The sequence below is a fragment of the Onthophagus taurus genome, chromosome 6 (genome assembly GCF_036711975.1).
Source record: "Onthophagus taurus isolate NC chromosome 6, IU_Otau_3.0, whole genome shotgun sequence".
Lineage (NCBI taxonomy): Eukaryota > Metazoa > Arthropoda > Insecta > Coleoptera > Scarabaeidae > Onthophagus > Onthophagus taurus.
This window is the reverse complement of record NC_091971.1, coordinates 7,588,609-7,603,776: the sequence shown is the minus strand read 5'-3', so window position 1 is coordinate 7,603,776 and position 15,168 is coordinate 7,588,609. Positions and strand designations below refer to the sequence as shown.

At 36.3% G+C, this 15,168-nt stretch overlaps 1 protein-coding gene across 1 annotated transcript in view; it reads right to left on the bottom strand.

Moving 5' to 3' along the window:
• LOC111427779 (zinc metalloproteinase nas-7-like) overlaps positions 1 to 15,168 on the bottom strand; it is a 57,804-nt gene that overhangs the window by 9,934 nt on the left and 32,702 nt on the right. The gene's annotated exons all lie outside the window — the stretch shown is intronic.

Genomic DNA, 15,168 nt, shown 5'->3' with positions numbered 1-15,168 from the left:
ATGGGTGCAGTTAAACAATGGCTCCATTGAAACCGACGCACGCATATTAATTTATTTACCGCTCATGCGGTAGCAAATAAAAGCGTATCGAGCTTTGATCCCATAAAGGAAGCTTTGACAAAAAAATAACGCCCGCAAAGTGCTGTGGACCCTGCACACTAATCATTTACGGTGCGTTATTTTTCCCGACTCTTTTTGCTCTTTTCCGTGAGGGGTAAAAGATACTAAGAGAGGGAGGATAAAATAAATGCCTTAAAAAAGCTTAAGGGTAGATCAAACATTTTGCTTGAAAACGGAAAATCAAAGTTCCTAGCAACTGTTACAAAAATGACTTAATTTACACCAACAATGACGGTTGGAATTAAATCATTAGAAGCATGATCAAGACTCTATAGCGAAATTTGCCGATAGCTACACCGCAATATCTATTTGCAGCGTTACACTGGTCCCAGTTCTGATTGATATTCGTTTGATCACGCGGCAATTGGTCCGTATTAACCCGTCTGGGGCCGCTTTCTGTAATTGACTAGCGCGACATAAAGGAAGATATCGATTGATGTATCGACTTCGAACCTGACCAGCTAATTCCAGATAAACACGGGCTTCCTCGGCAAAAGAGACGGAGATGGCGCTGCAATTACAGAGAATTAATTGACGGAGTATCGGCCTCGGTGATCGCACAACCTGTCGCGTTTGATCAACCGCAATCGCAAACTCCGCTCTCCGTGCTCATTCTTAAATCTCGGATTAGATATTAATCATTTACGTATGAAGTTTACTAATTAGAAAGTTACACGAGATAACTCTCGTATAAACATCAAAGACGAATTTCTATAAAAGAAAATTAAGGTAAAATAAGAGAATCGTAGTAAGTCCGATATTGAGTAACGATGTAGCAAAGGCTAATCCGGGATAATCCCGCTCAAAAAAAATTCCTATTTCTTTTTTCTGTTTTTCTCTCCGGATTTTGGACATTGTTAGTGTCTGCGGGGTTGCAGGTACCGGTTCGCTTGACAGTTATTACGCGAATTGGAACAGATTGTACTTGCGCGACCCTAAAGCTACCTCGGGTTTTCCATTGTACTTGCTGTCCCCATCACAAACGTCGAATGTAAAATTGAATGTAATAAATAACACTTGAACTGCATAATTGCACCGTTTCGCTTATTGAAAAAGAAAGAAGAAAAACAAAGTAGTCGATATTTCATTTCTTAAATTACTACTGGGTGTGTAAGCACCTATAAAAGTGGCGTAGCGATATTCTTTTTGTCGTTCGAGCAATCAAAAGTTTTACAATGCTTAGAATCCAATTACTGAAATGGCTTTTATAGCGTGTTCACAATACCTATAGGAACATTTTGATATAATGAAACTCTCATATTTACTTTCAATTACACTTAACTTCACTACACATTCTCTTTACATCAATTTTGATGTGAATGTTTAAAGGCGTATACACTCATAAAATTGTGGCCACTTGAAATAGGGTCGTATTTCCAGCATTTGGATTAACAGGAAACTTTGTACATTGTAACAGTCGTGGAGCGTCGTTTAGGGCACGTACAAACTTGCGTCGTTAGGGCCTCAAGAGTTATTAGTACAGTCTTACAGGCCCTACTTTATAAGCGAGTTGATGAAGTCGTAACCGTTTATCCCCGGTTGATTCGACGCCGATGGAATTAGAGCGAAGACGTCGCGGCGGAGAGCGTCGACTTTGCAGGATTTAGTCCCTCAGGGAAGAGAGGATTAGGATCCGGAATCGCACACCAATTATCAAACGAGGAACCGGGTCAACCCTAACGTCATAAATAAATCAATAATTTGTGTCGTGGTGAGTATGGATTATAAGTGATTTAAGAAAATAAAATTTTTACTACTAAATTTATTTTCGCTTTACTTTTGTTACATTAGAATATCAAATTTATTGGTGTATTAGGCCACTAGGTTTAACTGTTGAATACGGTTACAAAAACAAATTTCCATTTTCTACTTTTTGTTTGAAAGTCAGTTAGCGAACGAAGTTTGGATATTGAGTAGGTCAGATAGACAGTTTGCCGAAGCTAATAGAGCCTGAGTGAAGGGGGTTCGGTTTTTGCAATAACGCCAATAAGACTTGCTAATTTGGTTAATTGTCCGGACCATCGTCAAACTTTACTCAGCGACGACGTTCGGTAATAGTTTGCTGTGCAAACTTTGCCCTGGCGGAAATTTTGCTGAGGACAACCTAACCTAACCGGATTAGTACGTAGAGAGAGAGATGAAAGTCGCCCTAACGTTGCAAAGTCAGGTCCATGTACTTTAAGTTACTACCGGAATCCTGTACTTTTAGAAAAGAGGTTATGTAATCTTGTAATTAAGATTAAATCTAAAAAAAATACGATAATTTTTCTTCACGAAAAGAAAAGATGATTTATTCTCCAATCCCATTATCCGACCACCCCTTGGTTGTCAATCAACTTCCTTATGCTTCATTACAGAACCCCATTCAACCGAAATTCATCATAATTTCACCGTTTGTCCCTCAAAGAATAGATGATCATGGTGGGTGAAAACGACTCAAGCCGCGACGACGATGACGTCCTCAAAAAGTCGGTTGCGTTCAAAAGACCAGATTAGATCAATTGCACAGCTTTCGGTTCGCAGGGAAACGGATTAAAGACGGCATTCAGGGAAAACGTCCCCTTCTATAATCTGTGACCGACGCAATAACCTTGATGGCAAGGAGGATTTAACCCCTGCACCACCACTAATTGCCGAATAACCGCTCCGAGTCGTGAACATATTTTGAGTGTACACATGTGTTCCGACTCATCCCTCTCTGTCAGCTTTGCAATTTTTTTACGGGCTTTTAGTTTGCAAACGAGTGTTTGATTGGACAACGTGTGTAAGCTCTTTGGACTTTAGAGGGGTTGTGGGATTTAACCTCGAATTCAACTAAAGCAGCTCTATTTATTTCAATTGATAAATTAGGATTAAATTAATAATTCTAATTTAAGTAGAATTTTAAATAAACTATCTATTAAATCTTTCACTTAACTGTTTGCTAAAATTCTTTAATACATCTGTCCGATCTGCGAAAGATCATCACGATGATAAGTGTATAAAAGATTCAGTTATAAGGAAGATACAGTGCAGGGGTTAGGAGGGTTTAGTCGTCTCTAACCCTTCATCCGTTCCCATAACCAGACGACCCCTATGTGTCAGCGTGAGATAAATACGAGGGTTGGAAGTAAGCGAAAGGGTTGCGCCATGATTATCCACCGAATGTCACGAACAAAATTAATTTAAGTTTCATGATGTGATGCTTCTCGTCTGCCGAACAAAGTTAAACTTCTTTGCTGTCGACACGCAATTAGATACAATGTAATTTTAAGAAAATACATGTTTCGAAGAGTTTTGTGTTTTGAGGGAATCGAGAGAAGAAAAAAAATTTTTAAAATACACAAAGGTCGTAGAAGCGATTAATTGAAAACCCCCATTGAAACCGTGATTAATTGGGCACGATGCTCATAAATGTTAACAAAGCAAAACGGTTGCACGTAGGGTTGCTCACGTTTTCGGAGTCCCTCTGTCGTTTTTCAAGCGCTTTCCGGACGCGCTGTTTTCGTTTAAACGTTGACCGAGCGCAAAGCACATTAGCCCTTGCTATGTGCATGATGAAACGAGCTGTAACTTTCATATCATGGTCAGTTAATCATAGCCAACACAAAGAACGGTATCGGTAATGAAATCTGTGCCTGGCCACTAAAGGTCGTTTTTCACAGAAGCCGGTAACTGCGAATGCGCCCCGACATTAACCCCTTCTAACTTTTGGGGTGGTATTCCGACAATCCGAATCATTGTTAGACCCTTCATTGTACTACGCGGGGTTCGCAACTACAGATTTCATTTATTTTGATGTCGGCAAACAATCCGCTCAAATTTATGTCCGTCTACCTAAATCCGTATTGAATTTGTAGTGCGTCAGTCGCAGTAATCAAATTACAAATTATGTAAAATTATATCCTATAGCACATTGCGTGATATAAAATAAATAGTGAACGATTTAAAAAAGATAACCTAAACCCTCGACATCGACTTAATCAATAGCACTTTCCCGAGCCATAAAAATCCCATAAACGTAACTTACAGTCCCAATCGAACAATATAAAATGATACCTGAATAAGTGGACGTTCATTACCGTTGAAACACAGGTAATGCCCCAGCATTTATCTCTTTGGAAACGGTCTCCGGTAACTTATGACCACGTTATACCTGAACGTGTGTGTGGCCCTTTCATCTGAATGTCTCATTTTGAACAATCTTAGGTCGTTTTTAACGTCAGATTCTGCACACATGTGCTCAATTCTTTGTCTGCAATGTTTGACTTGGTGCCATTCATGGTCCTGTCACAATAGGGATTTGGTTTGAATTGAAAAGGCGTTGTAAAGCTATTTTTATTATAGTAACAATTCTATAGAAAGGTTAAATATCTTTTAGCTGTATATTTCTTTTAACGGCCATAAAAGTATCGATTCTTTCTTTACGGAGTGTAATAACCCCACAAAGTTAATTGAATACAACGTTAAGTTCTTAAAAACCGACGCTAATTAACTTTAAAGCCACTATGGGATTCTGACTAAGACTAATTGCCTTCTAATGGCGATGTTCTTACTAATTACCGTGGAAGTATTCATCATTATGTCATAGTTGTGTTCACCCACGTTCCTCATACGATAGAAAAAAGTTGGTTTGAGGAGTACGTCTCATATAGTCTCACTGAAAGAAAGCGGCTTCATTGCCAAGCAATTAGCCGAAATGAACCTGGTATAATTCATTAGCGTGCGTTTGTAAACGGCGTTAGAGGCGATTACTGAAAGACAACCCTAAACGTCCGAACAGTTATGCAAATGTAGACGGTTCCGGATAGACCTCTGTTCCCTAAACTTACCCAACTTATTAGCTACAAACTATATGAGGAGGTTTAATCTAAACCTAATTCCTTAATGTCGTTTTAATGAAATATTTGACGTGAAGACTAAAAGAGAAATTAATTTTCTTACTTAGGGACGAAAATAATTTTAAATTCTAGATCTGGTATTAGTTCTAGATTTTTCAATAAAAATATGCAACTTTGTCATATCTTCTGAATGTTGCAAATGGGTTAATGTTGACAAATATTTAAATTTAAGTAAAAAAACACAAAAATAAGCGAGTGTGGGAAATTATTTGGAACAATGGGTTAATCATCAATCTACAAAATATACCCTGTTCGAACCGCTCATTGTTTTATGTATTTACGTTGACCACAACATGCAATTCGATATTTTCATTACATTAGTGGTTCGTTTAAAACAAAGCCTTTGTTTTACATATTTTGACTAAAAATAGCAATTCGAATTTTTTGATTCTCGCCGATTTGTTACATACAAACGCATTTATAAGGTATTACGTATTAAATCCGATGCTTTGTTTTCAACGAAATACAACCTATTGATGAAATATTGAACTAAAAACTATGGAATATACTACATTCGAGCAAAACACAAAAGTTTCGTTATAAATTCCATTAAATCTACACAATACGATTTTATTAACCAAGTTTGAAAGGATTAAACGTATAAAAACAATAAATTTTAATTATAATAACCATCAAAATTAACGAGTAATAAAAGTTCTTAAATTGCAATTCTATGAGATGTACATAACCAGACGCGTCAAGTTTCCGCAGTATATCTAAGGAATGCAGAAGCTCTCAGAGTTAATTCAGAGCTGGCATCGTACTACTAAATTAAATCCATCCACCTAACAATTTCAGTGACAATAACAGACATTTCATTGTTATTAGAGACGTCTAGTCTGTCTTCTCAGCGATACCAACGTCAGTCTGGTGGTTCGTGATCGTTTTAACGTGAAGCTAAATGCGATCCAGCGAAGCTGTTAATGCACGTTTAATTTGCTGTGTGACTGCGTGAGGTATTATGACGTGAGTCAACAACCTATGCATGGACCTAATCTTAATATTGTTCTTGTTGGAGGGCTTTTAAAGGTTTATGTATAAGGATTATCGAACCATAGTGTGCTATTTGGTTATTAATTTTTAAACATTTCAATTTGATCAAGATTTGTTTTAAAACTTTCTTTAAAACAACTTGAAAATTGAAATATATTTTCTGTAAAAGTTTTTTTATTTCCTCTCTTTGAAGTTATGATTATATTTTATTCATTCGAGTCACGGGTCACGGGTCAATCCCGCAGCATAATTTCCGCAAAGCACCGAACGAAAAATATTTGTATTGGGAACGCGTTTGATATTTATGAAAATTATCGAACTTTTAAACCTCCTGCGAGAAAAAGCCGTTCGTGGTACAATCGCAACTGCTTTAACGGAGGAATTAAATTCAGTTTCTCGTATTTCTGGGTTCTGCTAATGCAATTTTCTCGACCACCCGCCACCAGTCGTACCAATAAAAGAATTGGACAATCTTTGAACCATTAATAACAGTAAGTTTTATCGGGAAAAATCCATTTGACACGAATATTACACGTCGACTGCCATTAGTGCGAACAAAAATGGCGAACGCTAATTGAAAACCCGCGAGTAAATCGCGCTGGATACACACGTGAACGGGCAATAAATCAAAATCAGCCGCCAGGTAATATCGGTGGGCTTAAAATAAAATTAATTATCCGGGTAACCAACGTTTGCAGTTTTTCGCGCTCCACCAATACGTGCTTGTGTGTAATGGCAAAAGTAATCATCATTAGTTGAACAAGAAAACGATAGTACTACCTTTTATTGCCTTTGTTGAAACATTTTTTTAATTTTCTTATCAGTATAATTAAACTTAATATTTATGCTTTTTAATAAAAAATTAAATTTAGATATATTTGTTTCATATCTCGTTCCTAACAGGCAAACTACAACAGTTTGTTGTGACGATGGGAGATAAGGTATGGAGGAATAACAATATCTATTGTATAGGATCAAAGCATTAAAGAGATGAAGCAGAGACAGAAAAATGACGGACTAAACTTAGAATTAGCAATTTAGACTGTATCCAATGTTAATATAAAGAATGAGGAGAGAAAGATGAAAAAAAGAGATGTGCGGGTTAATAAGATGGTTTATCCATGTGTCTCTTAAGACAGCTAAATCAAAATATTTCTAGTACCTACTAGGTTTAGTGTTGTAGTGATAGTGTGTTACTACTTAATTTTAACCTTCACATTGTGCTAAAATATTTTATTTGAAGCATACTTAAAAATGATCGCTTTATCATCATAAATTTGGTAAGTATTTTAAGTAATTACTCAGTAATATAATTCTGAATACTTCAAAAAGTATGTATTCTTAAATCTTAACTTATAAAAATATTAAGGATTTGTGAGAATAGAAATATCTGTAAATGCAATATAAATATTGTTTAGAAATGGTGGTGACGTTTACAAATCTCTCGTTTTGAAAGTTTTCAGGAACTTGCCCGTAACGTGCTTTTCTTATGCAAATTTTTAACCTCCGAAACTGTGTTTGTAAAACATCATTTCGACGATTTCTCACCCAACTTTTATTGCCCGCAAACTGTTCCATTCTCCTGAGTCACACCGCCATTTTCAGTTTTACATATTTGTCGATACGTATTAAATATCCGAAGTTGTTATTTATTCGTTCGGGTTTTTCCGATAACATTTAAATTCTATATGACAAAAATAAATGCGAACGATGCGTCCTCCGGAATATTAAACAATGCATGTTAAAAGTTAAACTTGCCGATTGGTTTGCCAAAAATTTTATTTATATAACACAAACTGTGCTATTGTAATTAATTTAATTGCTTTATTTTTATGGGAAATTTAATGGAATAAAAACATTACTCAAATATTTATTGGTTACATTTTTGGTAACGATTTTTAACTATACACAAATTTTAAATTAAAATTGTAAATATAATAAGATTATGATAACCAACTTCATAAGTATAACGTTTTGAAATGTCCACGGCAAATTTACCTCAATTATTTCATGTTACCAAGTCGAAACCGTCTCGTTAAGAGTTCACAGTGTTTGCACGTTTTTAATTTGACTTTGTAATTGTACAAAACGACCAGTGAGTACCCCCTTCAGTTTACATAGCTTCTCATTCCACCGTTTTTCCCTCCTAGTTTCGTTTATCTACAATCCTCTTTTAAGCTTCCTTTTTTATAGGATTTTTAATAAATTATCCGCTTTAGACAAAATCGCTTTGTGCTTTTAAATTCATATTTATACTATTGAAGGGATTGTACGTGCGTATAGCGTAGCGGTATTAAGGGAGGCGCCAAAATAAATCGACCTTTTCCTCCTTGGAATGCATCGACACTTTGCATGTAAATATCGCATTGGGATGGCGATGGCCAAATTGAATCTTGCCCGGTTTCTTTTCCCACATTCGACCCTTTCAAATGGCGATGGCGTCCGCCCTGGGGCTGCAAGTTGAACGCACGAGGGACCTCACAAGAGCTCGTTTATTTCATTTACTCGAAAGCTAAGAAATATAAAATATAAAAATGCCTTAGGTGGTACTGAGAAACGAGTATCCCTGGAGGGTATGCTTTCAACGTTTATTTTTTTTTTTGACTAAATTTATTTATGATTATTAACTTAATAATTATTTCAAATAATCGAGATATTTTTAGCAAGCTCACAACAATTCTCAGCTTCATTTCCTGTAATTATTAGCCTTACGGACGCTATCGAAGCAGGAGTAGGTTACAAGAGATTTTAACGTCTTCTGCTTTTAACTTAATCACAACTAAAGCTGTTATTAAGTGATATTATCCAACGCGCTTCTCCGTCCGACGCAGTTTAACATAATTACGATACCCGACTCTCTTAATTGCGTTAGTACATTGGTGCGTTCATCCCGGTCGATTTCTCAACGTTGTATCGTTGTGTTCTCTCTCCAAACGGAAATGTCTCTTGTATGGTTAAGGCAAGGACAGCTTTCAGTATTCGTAGGCGTGAGAATACGAGCGCACGTGGGTTTGTCTAATGCAAGGTTTCATATTTTTTGTCTTTGAATAGAGCTTTGTTGTTCATGAACTTAATGGTGAATAAAAAAATTAATATTTACAAGTTATGTATGCAGTTTCTAAAATAAAATGTCTGCATCAATTTATAAATTTCAATCAATATCCTATTCGCGACACCAACCGATGGGTACTTCTACAAAAGCTTTAATGGAGTGTGTCAAAACGGTACTAATCGCTTGGAAATATCTTAGGATTACTTAACATAGGCAACACAACATATTAACATTAAAGGGGATGATTTCCAGAAAATTCAAAAACTTCAGAATGTGGAACAATCCGATTGGTGTGAGTCAAAACGATTGTAATCGCTTCAAAACTGTGTACGGTGTCGAATGAGGATGATAGAGCTGGGGAAACTAACATTGATGTTTTTTAAAACTGTTTCAAAGATGCCAGAGTCTACAAAACGCTTAGTGGTATTTGCCAAAATGTCAAAATCGATTAGAAACATCTTAAAGTGTAAAATAATAGTTTAAAACGATTCTAAAGAATTTAATTATTAAAAAAAAAATGGGATATTTGTATAAAAATAGTAATGATGTTTATAACGAGTCTAATCAAATAAAGTTCAATATTTGAACTAAAACTGTAAAATCAGAAAACATGTATTCCGCCATATTGAGGATTTATTAATACGTCGATATTCTGTTTTTAAAGCATTTGGCGTGTTAAATTTTTTTTGGGTAAAGTTTTTTTTTGACTATTTCAAAAAGTTTACCTGCTACGATATTACACGTTGTGTAAAAAAAAGTAATAATGGCAGTACCAACAGATATTACCTTCATGAATATAGTGAAAATTTTTAAAACCGCGTTCAACGTTTTATCGCAATTTTTCTCATCGATTGCACACTTCAATTTGTGCGTTGCCAGCAAATTAAATTGTCTCGATATGGACCACATAAAGTGTGGCTCGTTTAGGGGCGAATTGGGTCATTTAGGGAAATGCGTTAGCAGCTATAAATTGCTCTCGCTACGACAAAAATTGAGTCCTAAATTTTTGTTGCCTTGTTGCTGTTGTAGCTTTTATGCCGACATCGAATTGTTGCTAATCTGCTTATAACTACACGCTCCAATTACAAAGTCGGGTCGTATATCGACGTGTTTTGTGCGAGGGAAAATATTCCAACGAAAACGAATAATGAAAATTCCTGGTAGATATTCATGAGGTCGCACAATGCCGTTCGTAAAAGTAATTCGAACGAACTTAAGTGCCGTTGGATCACTAAACGTTCAAATTCTCTAGACGTTCTTTAACTCAACACTGAACGGGATGTGATAATTAAGAAAATGCGCTAGTCATCTCAGGTATTGACCCGAATGTGCAAATCATTTTGGACGTATAATGAATTATAATAGGTGCATTATGTGAATAATACTAAGAGAGGTATTTGTGATTAGTTTAATGGTGGTATTAAACTTTTATAACAGAAGTAAAATGTAGCAAAATAATTCAATATAACCATCGCCTTTAACGTCCCTACAGGCAGTAAATCACAGCTTGCATTTTTAATTTTTACAACACCTTGTAATAACGATGTCGCTATGCCTTGTACTACCTCATGCCGGGACCAACGCGGCTGTCTTCGTATGTAAATTGGCTACGTTGCCATTCTTGTACCACGCGGTTGTTATAAAAAGGAACGTAACGCTGTTTACGAAAAATATAATTTACGATCGGCCGCCGTAGTCGCTTTTGCCAACCTGTCGCGCTTGTAATAATGCAAATGTTCCTTTCTGAATGCTAAACGCTAATAAAAATCCTTTTGTAGCAGAAATATATTTTATTTTTGTCTGCACGCTACACGGTTTTATGTTTGTATTTTTTCATCTTTTTTATTACGTTTCTTCGTTTCTCCTTATATAGAAATAGAGATCCCTATCAACATGATAGTAGTACGCCGTAATTAGGTACCCTCAACTCAAGTCCAGTAGCTTTCTCAGGAGTCTTGGTCGGTATCAGCAATCACCCGTCTGGTTTGAACTTAATAAAACGCTTATCATATGCTACGTCGTCTGGGTACACTTAGAGATATCATAATTACCGATGTTGACTTAACAATTTATACAAAGATACATCTTATCAATTCACCGGTTATATACGTATATAGTGAATTATGTAAATTAAAGCCGAAGAAATATTTTACATTACTCTAATAGAAGTAGTCTTTCATCTGTTGGTACACACGTTATCATGATGGAATAGCATCCCAATTTCGTCATTATCAGCCGAATGCACCATGCATCATATTAAAGCCCGCGGGCGTGCTCACTTCACCGAAGAGGTATTTTGCAATTTACCTCCGATGTACATATGTGTACGTACACATCACGCCTAACATTGTGGTTACATTTACTGGTATGACTATGCACGTACTATGATGCGGTAATACCCGAGCATGGCGGCGATTACAAGCAATTACTGAGTTTTTTGCGATTTGCGTCTTATGATTAAGCATCGATCAGGTCGTTATTAATAGCCGAAGGCGTTACTGAATCGTAAAAATTTAATGCGAAGTGTTATATCGGCTTGAAGAGCTCTTCGTCGTCGGGATAATACCAATCCTTAAATGGGAAAGAGTTATTTTGAACGTATTAGTCTTTTTGTGATCTTATTAAAAGATTATTGCAAGAAGAACTTTAATGGTGATATTAAATTAAAGCATAATTTTGTTTGAAATGTTTCAAACTACTACAGGGGAAGTGTCTCAACTCTCCCTAACCGATTTCCATGCAATTTCGTACAGCGAAGAAATGGACTAAAATAAGGTTTGAGTATTTTTTTGGGAGTGAGGTAAAAGCCCTTGGGGTTAGTAATAAGGGGTGGAAAGTAAGGGAAAAGTAGTATTATTAATTTAATAATTACTTAATCGATTTTTGCGGTGTTAATTACTTTCTCATCAAACATTTTCTTCTGAAGGTGATAATTTAAAAATATTGGCAAAGATGAATGTGATTAATAATTAAAAATCGTTAGATATATTATTGTTACATTACAGCATGTTGTTATAATTGAAAAACAAATAATTTTGGTCATTTTATCACTGAATAGATTGCTCGAAATTACGTTAATAGCACAAACATGCGGCAACAGGCATCAAGGTGCAAACGACGCTCTCCACAAACTTCGACGAGACTCGCATATTTTACAACACCGGCAAAATTACGGGTTTCAGAATGTGGGAGATAAAATTACAGACTCCTACTGGCCACATTATGTCCGTAATATATTCAGAATACATAATTCCTCCGGAAAACGCATCTCCGAGATTATGATAATCGATTATTATAATAACGTCCCGTTCGATTTACCTGGAATGTACTGAATATCAGAATATTCGAATCGCCTCAAGGATTTTATATTTCTGAAACCATTTTAAAATAATTTTGATTTATTTTTGGGAATAAAGTACTTTCTTGAGCCGCTTTATATACATACATCGCCGATTACTTAGAAACGTGAAGCGAGGATACCTGCCACTCGACCGTCATTATAATTTTAGTCGTAATGACGATAATATTACCGTAAAAGTGGATAATGACGTCGCGCGTTCACCATCTATAATTTAGCGTGCATCAATTTGACATTCATTGTATGGATACAACGGAATTTCTTTGAAAGGGCTTCTATTATTGACGAATTTTCATAATAATGGGGTGCCCTTCGATAGCGTCCACATTTTATTACGAAGCTCAACTCGAATTAACTAAATTATATACGGTTTAAAATTTTTAAACTTTACATGGTCAATATTTATTCGGTATCTATTAAATATTTTAGTTTAATAATAAAAGTCGATTTAATTACAAAATAACGATAAGGTAATTAATGCTTTGGATGCGTGAAAACCGCAATGCTACAGGCGAAATTTTTTTTAATACATTCTCATAACGCAACCTCATTTCGTGAAATAATTGAATATATCAATACCAAATGTGGTACCGTGTACGCGAAACAATAATTGCGGTGTTCAATTATGCGAAAATGTAATTATTTGATGGTTTAATAATACAACAGTGAGTGAAATCGTTAAATTTCGGTTCCACTCCGGGTTTACAGTTGCCACCCAAAACGTTATCAAGTGGTCGCTTGTAGAGTAATTAGTTTTCGATGGTGAAATTCGAAAGAACCGCGGTTGACCAACTGACTAAACCAGTCATTAATTGCTTCATTTGCGTCGATAAACCGCCTGATGCTGCCTGTTGATCACGTTTCTAGTTGATGTAGATGGAGTTTAACCCAGTTACATTATAAGCACAGATTTTTCCTGGCCATTAACACTGAAGTGCACATATACGAAATAGATATTATTTACACAAATATTACTACTTTGATTATAATTAATGGTTTATAATAATAATAATATATCTTTATTGCCCAACAAACTACCAATTACATAACAATATTATATTATACAGAAATACAAACTTACATTAACACAAGCCTGCATATTCCCCGTAGCGAAGCTCCAGCCTGCACGTTGGTTCCACTATTCTTCAAATAGAAGATACAACTGTATCGGGTAGCGTGGCTGGATACACTGAAGTTGATGCAAAAGGAAGCGACATCTTCTATGTGCGGTATAAACGATAGTCTGCTATTAAAACTTACTTCCAGATCTTTGACAGAAGTCAACTTAAGCAGGGAGATTCCACCTATCCAGTAGGATTAAAGGATAGGAGTAGTTCTACGTGTAAAAGTGAGAGCATTACACTTCTCCACATTAATCCTAAGCTGATTACGATCGCATCATTCCACCAAGATATCAAAATCGGACTGCATCGAAGCCACGTCATCATCCGAGGTCATAGGGCGAAATATTTTAAGATCATCAGCATAGGCCAATACACCAGACTGAAAGCTGTTTAGACACATAAGCCCAGGGGAAAAGCCAAACATACTAAGCTTCTGGAGGAGAAGATCGTGATGGATCGCATCAAACGACTTAGAAAAGTCAGTGTACACATATCCACTTGACCACCCTTATCCAGGGATTCACATATTTCTTGTGTATTCACCGCAAGATTAGTAACTGTTGAACGGCGCTTAATAGTGTTATATTAAACTAAAGCTAGAACTAATGCTAGACGTAGACCTATAAACATTCGGATTTAGCCGTGCGTCTGAAGATGCACGGCTAAACCTGAAACTTGGCACCATGCCATTTCTTTTGAATGATATAAATGGGTTAAAACATAGAATGAGGGCCAATATGTTACCCAAAGGTATAAACTATCTGTTTTATAGTTCAATTACATAAAGAGAGAGTGCACCCTATCGTAAATATACAGCTAGGATTAAACAAAACTATAGTTGATGATTTACAGCAGCTGCAACTTTTCTATTTGAATTCCCTTTTTATTTGAATAGCTCATGCTTAAATAAATAGGGTAAAGCATTTTATATAAGAATCTAATGTGCCTAAATAAAATCTCAAAAACATTTATAAATTAGATAGTAATTTGATCGTGACCTCTTAAGTTTAGTGAAGAACAGTTGATGTTGCACGGATTAATCCGGAGAAAGAGAAGGGATTTCAGTTATGGGTGTCGTGGAACGTGACCCGTTCCATGTTGCCAGTAGATTTCGGTGGTTTTGTTCTGGATTCGCCGCCGTTCGACCGCAAATTCCGACGTGTACATCCAGGAGCGGTGCTCGGCTGTGAAGGCGTAATTATTTAACGGCGATCTAACGTGTACCGGGTTAAATGAGAGTGTACGGGCCGGTGACAGGGCTCAGTCACGGTCGGTAAATCACCGAACAGAGCCATTGTATTTACGGTAAACAGAACGCGGCAGCTATACGGCGATGGCGTCGTAACGGGTCAGTGATCCGCCTATATTCTGCTATATCTTGCCGGAAAATTAATTTAGCGGACGGTGAAAATGATTGTTTTCCGTCATAATGGCTTTAATGTTACGTATCTGAATCTGCAACAGATTCATCAAACTTAAGTAGTTATAAAAGAGCGAGATTTAGATGGAGCACAAATTGTATTCTTTGAAAATAAGGAAAGCATCGCTTTCCCATATTGTTAGATAGGCAAACACGCTTTTGCTTTTCTACAGAAGTAGCTGGATGACGGTTCGCACTTGACACCTGTTATTCCTCACATG